The sequence below is a fragment of the Triticum aestivum genome, chromosome 6A, assembly GCF_018294505.1.
Source record: "Triticum aestivum cultivar Chinese Spring chromosome 6A, IWGSC CS RefSeq v2.1, whole genome shotgun sequence".
In the NCBI taxonomy this organism is placed as follows: domain Eukaryota; kingdom Viridiplantae; phylum Streptophyta; class Magnoliopsida; order Poales; family Poaceae; genus Triticum; species Triticum aestivum.
The window spans coordinates 75,592,452-75,600,544 of NC_057809.1; positions in this window are offsets into that span (position 1 = coordinate 75,592,452).

An 8,093-nucleotide genomic window follows, 5' to 3' on the forward strand; every position below is an offset into this window, starting at 1 on the left:
TTGCTTCTGTAAAATTTGACCTAGATCCAAAATAGTAAATGAAGCTTGTTTCTTTTGCCGTTTGTCTTTCATCGCTTCGTTCGATTTGATTCTTTTTGCCAACCGAAGTTCTTAAGTTGAACTTTCTAGTTAGATCTCTTATTTGAGTTTTACCTATGCATTAGTAGAGTACTTATTGTATGCTTGTTTGTTTGCGATAGAGTACCCGGAGTGCGCCGCTTGTTACTTCGAATCACTAGGTTTCGCGGATCGTCAGCAAGGCAAGTAACACTTTGATCATACTTCCTATTACCCAGTTTTTATTGCATTAGATCAACCCTCACACATTGCATGATTAGGATCTAATTAAATTGTGGGTTTGGGAAGTAGATGAGGTAGCACCTAATACATGTTTTATATTCAAACCATTGGGAGTTACTTCTACGTTTGCTTCTTATGCCATTCTATGCTAGTAGACGTGGATTGGATGAGTGAATCCATGACAGATGTGAGTTTGTTAAATTAATGGTTTATTTAAGGTGGCAACTTAAATACACATCTGGGTGGATTGAGGCACCTGGGTATTCCAGCGATTGCATGTTTTTCTTTTGGACCGCCACCCAGGCTCAAAGGGATCATGGGATTATTCATACTAGAAACTTCCGTGTGCAGCCACAAGCTACTATGGGCTCTAGCATAGTTGACTAAGTTGTGTGAACTCTTACAGTGGTAGACTAGCTGATGTAGGGGTTGTAGATTGGTACGGTCTACCCGTTCGTAAGGTGCAAGCGCTTCTGAAAGACTATGTCTCGGTCATCCGTTTCCCAAACATCATGTAGTGCGAGAATCCCAACGGAGGAGATCGAGTCTTGTGGGGAAAAGTGCGCAAACCTCTGTAGAGTGTATAAACTAATCATGGTTAGCCGTGTCCCCGGTTATGGACATCTTGAGTATCTAGTACTTGGATTATCATGTGAATCTCATCATGTTACTCTAATTAATTTTGTTGGGTTTTAATGATGTTACTTAATTGGGATTGAGAATGCTGTCAACCATTCTCAATGTTTAACAACTGCCATGATAGTTAATTAAAATGTATTCCTTTACAGTAGGGAAAAATTGGCTTTACGAAAAACTGTAACCATAGAGCTTTCCACCATCCAAATATGCATGTAGTATAGTTTTATCCTTTCATTGCTCTCTATGTGTTACATTTCCAGCATATTTCATGTGCTGACCCGTTTCGGGATTCCACGTTCATGTTGCAGACTTTTCAGACGACGAGTAAGGTGTTTTTAGGTCGTGGTTCTATACTCAGTGATGCCATTGGAGTTGATGGACTCACTTATCTTCCAAGGCTTCCGCTGTTATCGTTATTAGATGGCCTTAAGCCATATTTATTGTATAAGTTCTCTTTTGAGACACTCGATGTAATAAGTGTGTGATTGCTACTCTGTTATAAATCCTTCAAGTATTGTGTGGTGTCAGCATTACTGATCCAGGGATGACACCGGAGCACAGAGATTGGACCGTTTGAGGATTGGTCGCTACATTTTGTTTCGAGCTATTTTTTTGACAGATCTAGATCACCATGACATCTTCAAGCGCCCCCAAGGACAAATATTTTTAGAAGGTCATCAACCCCTACCTCGTGGAGGTGCTGCAACACCTTAAAACCATTGAGATGCGTGATGGGGTGGTGCACATCCGCAATGTTGAGGGACCAAGGAGGACCGGAAGCGTGGAGACAAGACTCGAAGCAATGTAGCAACAAGTTTTCAAGTGCCAGGGGATGGTGGAACGCGGACTCAATGCCAACCACATGATGATCGCGGAGTTCACCAACAACCACAAGCTAGATGCCAAGAACATTGGGGAGATCATCTTCAAGCTTCACGAGAAAATCGAGCACCTCCAAGCCCAGATCTATGACTTGCAAAACTAGAACTATGAGTATGAATATAGATTCAAGAGGATGAGTTTGTCTGTAGATTTGAGGATGTCGAAGACTCGATGATCCTTCTATGATGGTGAGCCTATGTGTCGGTGTCAAAACCGGCGGATCTCGGGTAGGGGGTCCCGAACTGTGCGTCTAGGCGGATGGTAACAGGAGACAAGGGACACGATGTTTTTACCCAGGTTCGGGCCCTCTCGATGGAGGTAAAACCCTATGTCCTGCTTGATTAATATTGATGATATGGGTAGTACAAGAGTAGATCTACCACGAGATCAGAGAGGCTAAACCCTAGAAGCTAGCCTATGGTATGATTGTATGTTCGTCCTATGGAATAAAACCCTCCGGTTTATATAGACACCGGAGAGGGCTAGGGTTACACAGAGTCGGTTACAATGGTAGGAGATCTAAATATCCATATCGCCAAGCTTGCCTTCCACGCCAAGGAATGTCCCTTCCGGACACGGGACGAAGTCTTCAATCTTGTATCTTCATAGTCCAGGAGTCCGGCCAAAGGTATAGTCCGGCTATCCGGACACCCCCTAATCCAGGACTCCCTCAGTAGCCCCTGAACCAGGCTTCAATGATGACGAGTCCGGCGCGCAGATTGTCTTTGGCATTGCAAGGAGGGTTCCTCCTCCAAGTACTTCATAGAAGATTTTGAACACAAAGGTAGTGTCCGGCTCTGCTAAATAAGTTTCCACATATTGCCATAGAGAGAGTAATATTTATACAAATCTAATCTACTGACGTATTCCGTAGCATGACATCACACCACGGCCAAGTCTTTATTCAAATCGTTTTACTGTTCCACCTCAGCGCGTTTACACTACAAGAAATATGTCAACTTATGACCACCACTATTGGTCACCGAAAGGTCACAAATTTCCATTTATGACCTTTTTGTGACCAAAAACATAAGGTCAAAAGCTGGGCGTCGTAAACTGACTATAGCGACCTTTCTTCTGGAATGGTCGCAAACGTTTATGACCAAAATACATCTACTGTGGCGTTTTGGTCACTAGCAACCTCCCTAGGCCACATAGGCATCCAGCGTGGCAATCTGACGTGGCACAAGATTCAGCCCGGTCCAATTCGATGTTTATATGGGCCGAGCCCATTAATTCAGCCCATTTATATTTTTTTCTGTGAATTTTTTGTCAGCTTCATGGACCAAGCCCAACATTGCAGCCTTTTTATTTTTGGCCCATGGCCTTTTAGTCTCAACAGTTTCATTTTTTTCTTTTTTTATAAATTGGGTTCACTAGTCAGGTGGGTCCCCATTGTCAGGTTCTAGTACTGGGTCCTAGCCATCAGGGCAATATTCTTCATTTTTTTATTTCACGCAAATAAATACCTGGTATTTAAATTGGCACACAGAAAACACACGAAATACTTCAAATATTATCAACCATCAAAGTGCTACATCATATAACACACATACAAATGTGATCAGCATCAAGTTTACAATCAGATAACAAGTTCCACAAGTGTACAATCACATGAGCCAGGTTCTGCTACATCATACACACATACAAATAGGAGCAGCATAAAGGGCTTCATTAATGCAAAACTTGACACTTGACAACAATGTTAAAACTATGCTTCCTCCGACTTCTTTGTCCTGATGCTCACGAAGAAACATGAAAGCCCAGCATCTGCATGTTACAGAACAAAATGTTTAAGAACAAAATAGAAGTAAATCTAACAGCATATTTAACAATAAATAACAGAATAATGAAGTTAACGAGACATTTTAAAATCAACTTGACAGTTGACAGCAATTTTTGCATTGGACACATCCAAAACTAAAATTATACGTAAATGCCTAAATTCCAATGCCCAATGCCTCAGTTTAGTAAACACTAAGCACGGTACATAGTAAATATTGGACACAACCAAAACTGAAATCATTTACTCTATCAAGCAACAATGATGCAACACACAAGAAAAGAGAGATGCACAACGGAGCAGCATCATATATCACACAATATGGACACTGCCAGCTCACCGAAGAACTTGTGGTCGCCACCGTGCACAGCCACCATAACGCCGGTCACCTCGTTGATCTTGTCCTAGAAGTTCTCTAACTCCAGGTTGTTCCACTGCAGCTCGGTATTTTCTCAACCGTATGTGTACATGCATCATGTCATACATAAAATATTCTAGTCAATATTCTCAGCTAACTTTGATGTAATGAAAATAATTACTTAAGGACTTGGGGTAAAAATTGATATTAGACATGAAAATTAGCAGCGCTCATTTCAACCATGTTCAGACTAACTTGAGGTAAATTAGCAGTAATGATATTAGTTACAAGCTAGGTGTGTAACTGCTGTCAACACCACCACCACCAGAGACACACAAGATAAGCATCAACACCACCATGATTTTGATATCAGCCACTCCATATCACCAGAGCATCACAGGGGCACATATGTAAAGCAAGTACACGTGGGCAGCTACTGACAGACCCTAGAACCACATGAATTTATCACCAAAGAGCTCCAGTAGGAGTTGATGCTTGGTTACAGCATCTAGCAGCAACTAGTACAGCCCCACGTCCAACCCAAATCATGGCCAAGGCCATGCAGGAGCTACATCAGAGAAGAAGGAATGGGGAGGAGCTCACTAGAGGGACATTGTAGCCGTAGCAGAGGCTCAGCCACACCACGGCTGTGGTGTGACCATCACCACATCTAGGAGAGGGTCTGGAAGCCGCCAAAGCACCACCGCGGTGACCAGGGCAAGCGTCGGGCACAGTGGCGCCACCCCAGGGACATCACCGCATGGACATCACCGGCCTCGCCCTGTTTCAAGAAATGTTCAGAACAACTTTGTCAGACTCGATCAATTCTGAAGAAACCAACTTCGTCGTCAGACACATACATACATACAGGAAGCAAAAGAAGAAGAAACAGAGCTCTACATAATGTTTATAACAAATGAGCAAGACACGGGAAGCAAGACACAGAAGAATTTTAGCTTTACATAATGTTTACAAGAACAGGACACCAATACAAGATTTAACTTATCCTCAACACTGTTAACAAGGTACTGAAAGTAGCTATGTGCATCAGCCACACCAAGTCTTATCATGAATTGGTTGCTTTTACAAACTGTAATATATTTCTGGACAACAAACTAAATAGATGGCTGCCCCCAAACCGTACATCCAAACGAAGCAAACAAGTACTCTATGGAAACCTTAGAACATGCTTTATTCAGCTAATTTACAGATCAGTTGTGTACTGTCTACGAAAATAAACATTTTGGTACCCCAAAGTTGCAGATCGTGTATGATTGCCTAGTTTAAGAGCAGAATTCCAATGGACACAATGCACATGAGTAGGCACGTAAAATACATTTTTTAGGAAGTTTATGAATGAGAATATTAGCCTAGTAGTAGCAGCAGCTGTGGAACTACCGCGCTAAGATATTACTCCAGATGGTTGGATGAGGTTCTGGTTTGACAACATCTCTGAAATCAAAGGTGAACAAAACCGTAGGTGTAAGCTGCCCATGGATGAGGTTCTGGTTTGACAACATCTAGCACCAAATCAGTAGCTAGATGACCACCAACAACACAAACCAGCTCGAACAAATCAACAGTCAGTCAGTCAGTTAGGTGTAAGCTGCCCATGTGTACAGAAACAAGAACATATGGATCAATATGCATTAGCAGCAACAGAAATTGACCCTAGCTAATCCGGTTGTAGCTCATCCATGGCAGGGAACCACATCACATGTCAGTCAAGGGAAATATTAGAACAGATGAGTAGTACAAGCTATCAATGATTTTCCACTTTAGAACAGGGCACATGCATCAATTTTTATAGTCAGGAACAAAGAAGACAATGATTTTCCACTTTAGTACAGTTATGGTTATCTCAAAGAATTTGTGCCTCATAAACATGCATGGAATTTCTATCTCAAAGAAGTATACATATTTATCTTGTTTAATTAGGTCAGCAGCACAAAACAACCATGCAGAAATGTCAGGGCAACAGAGCAGCAAGGTATCATGCATACCAACATAGTTAGACTGCAGATATGTTAGACCAAAAGATGTGAGCGACGGTAGACTACACCAACACTAACTAGGTAACAGAATTACTTAAGACTGTAGCTCAGGAATTCGTTATCCACGCTAATATAAAATTCGCTCAAATGGAGCCTTGGAAACACCCTTTCCCAAGTAGTGAGATCCATATATCGGCCCTCAGTTCCAAAGCTTCATAAAGACCTACAGAAGAGGGATGATTCAGACAAGATTAGTTCAACAAAAATAATACAATAACATTCAGTAAATAATGATATAAACAAGAGTTTGTGCGTTCACTAGTCAGGAACTCAGGAACCAAACCAAATTTTAAGGTTGAAAAGGAGAGAGCGACGATAATAACAAAATGCATGACAAGCAGGCAGCGTCCGACAGTTCCTCGAAGCTGCAGATTTAGCAGACTAGAAAACACAAGAAATGTATGGTTGGTTTGCCTAATCAAACTAGTAGAATCCACTGTTGACATATGAAGCACGGAGCGGAGGCGTACGAGGCTAAACATAATGATAGAGCTACGGAACTTGCTATTACAACAAGATAATACACAGGTGCCTGGATGTATCCAAAGAATCGTGCAGGTCTTTAAAGTCTGCACATTCTAGTAAGAGAAGTGACAAAATTGATGGGAAAAGTGTATACTTTCAGGCCAAACTGATTGTTTCTATTTCACTCACTGAATCGTAACTTCGCCTGAAATCATAACTTGCATATTCCCAGATACCAAGCATTCGAGCCTACCCCGGATTTGCATGCTCAACTGCCTAGAATATAGATGATGGGAAAATGTGGCAAGCAATCAATCCTATTTCTACATTGAGATCCCAGACCGAATGCTGGGGTCACCGATTGATAGGCAAGAGAACGAATCATATGCAGAAGAAAACTTGAGCGACTGAAACCATACGCTGTTGGCATTTGCCGTTCTTCGATACAGCATGCTCCCATGGAATTCCCAGACTGGTCGAGGGGCAGCTGTAATCCGCATCCTACCAACCTACCGGCCCACCCACCCAAAACACCTCGAATCTAGCGTGTCAGAAACCTACGGGCCCGGCGACGGCCGAATCACCAGATCGAAAACAAGCCATTGCTGCGTACGCCCGCCCTACCAGATCTAATCGAACCGGACCACAACGTACAGATCGGGGAGATGGACGGGGGATGGGCGCGTGCGGGTACCTCGACGGTGGGTTTGCCGCGGCTGTCGAAGATCTGGCGGGACTTCACGGACTGGATCGTCCCTGCCATGGCCGGGCCGAAGCTTGGAGAAGAAGCCATGGTAGCTACCACCTGAGTAGTACAAGCATCCTCATCGTCGGTGAGGATCCATCTTTGCCTTCATGGGTGCCTGTAGAGAGAGAGAGAGATTCAGATAGAGAAATCATGAGAAATAGAGAGTAGGGGAAGAGAGAGAGGCGGCCAGATCCGGCGAACGAAGCGGGCGACGCGAGCTTGGGCTGGCCGGTCATGGCGGCGCGCTGGCCGGTCGAGGCGGAGGAGGGGGCCGGGGCGAGGGAGGAGGGCCAGCAGGGAGAGCAACAGGGGGCAGAGGTTGTGTGCGCGCGGGCAGCAGAGAGGCTCGCCGGCGGAGGGGATGGGGTAAACTCAAGACCCTCGCGGGAGAGGGTGGAGCAGCTTCGCTTGGGGGTGGGGGTCGAGCTCCGCCGGAGCGAGGTGGCCGACGCGCGTAGGAATGGATATGGAGGCCGGGGGCTCTGATTTGGATTGGATCTGGGAGGGAGAAGGCGGAAGCGGCGATTGGGAGAAGGGGGCTAGGGTTTCGTGGGTGGACGAGGGTGAGAGGGATACGGGGTGATTTGGGAGGGGGTGAGAGCGACGGGGGGGGAGGGGGTGTGGGCTGCCGTTGGATCCGGGCGCATCCGACGGTGCTTAATCCATGATCCGCGTGAGCTGATTTTAGACCAATCAGAACACAGTATCCCCTTTGATGATGTTAAGACTATTTAAATTGGTCGTAATCGATTGAAAACAAGATTTTGAATCATGTCTACTATTTGACCACCTAAGAAATTTAAAAAATATAGAAATAAAAAAACCTTCGCATTACGTCACCAAGTGTGACCTACTCCCTCCGTC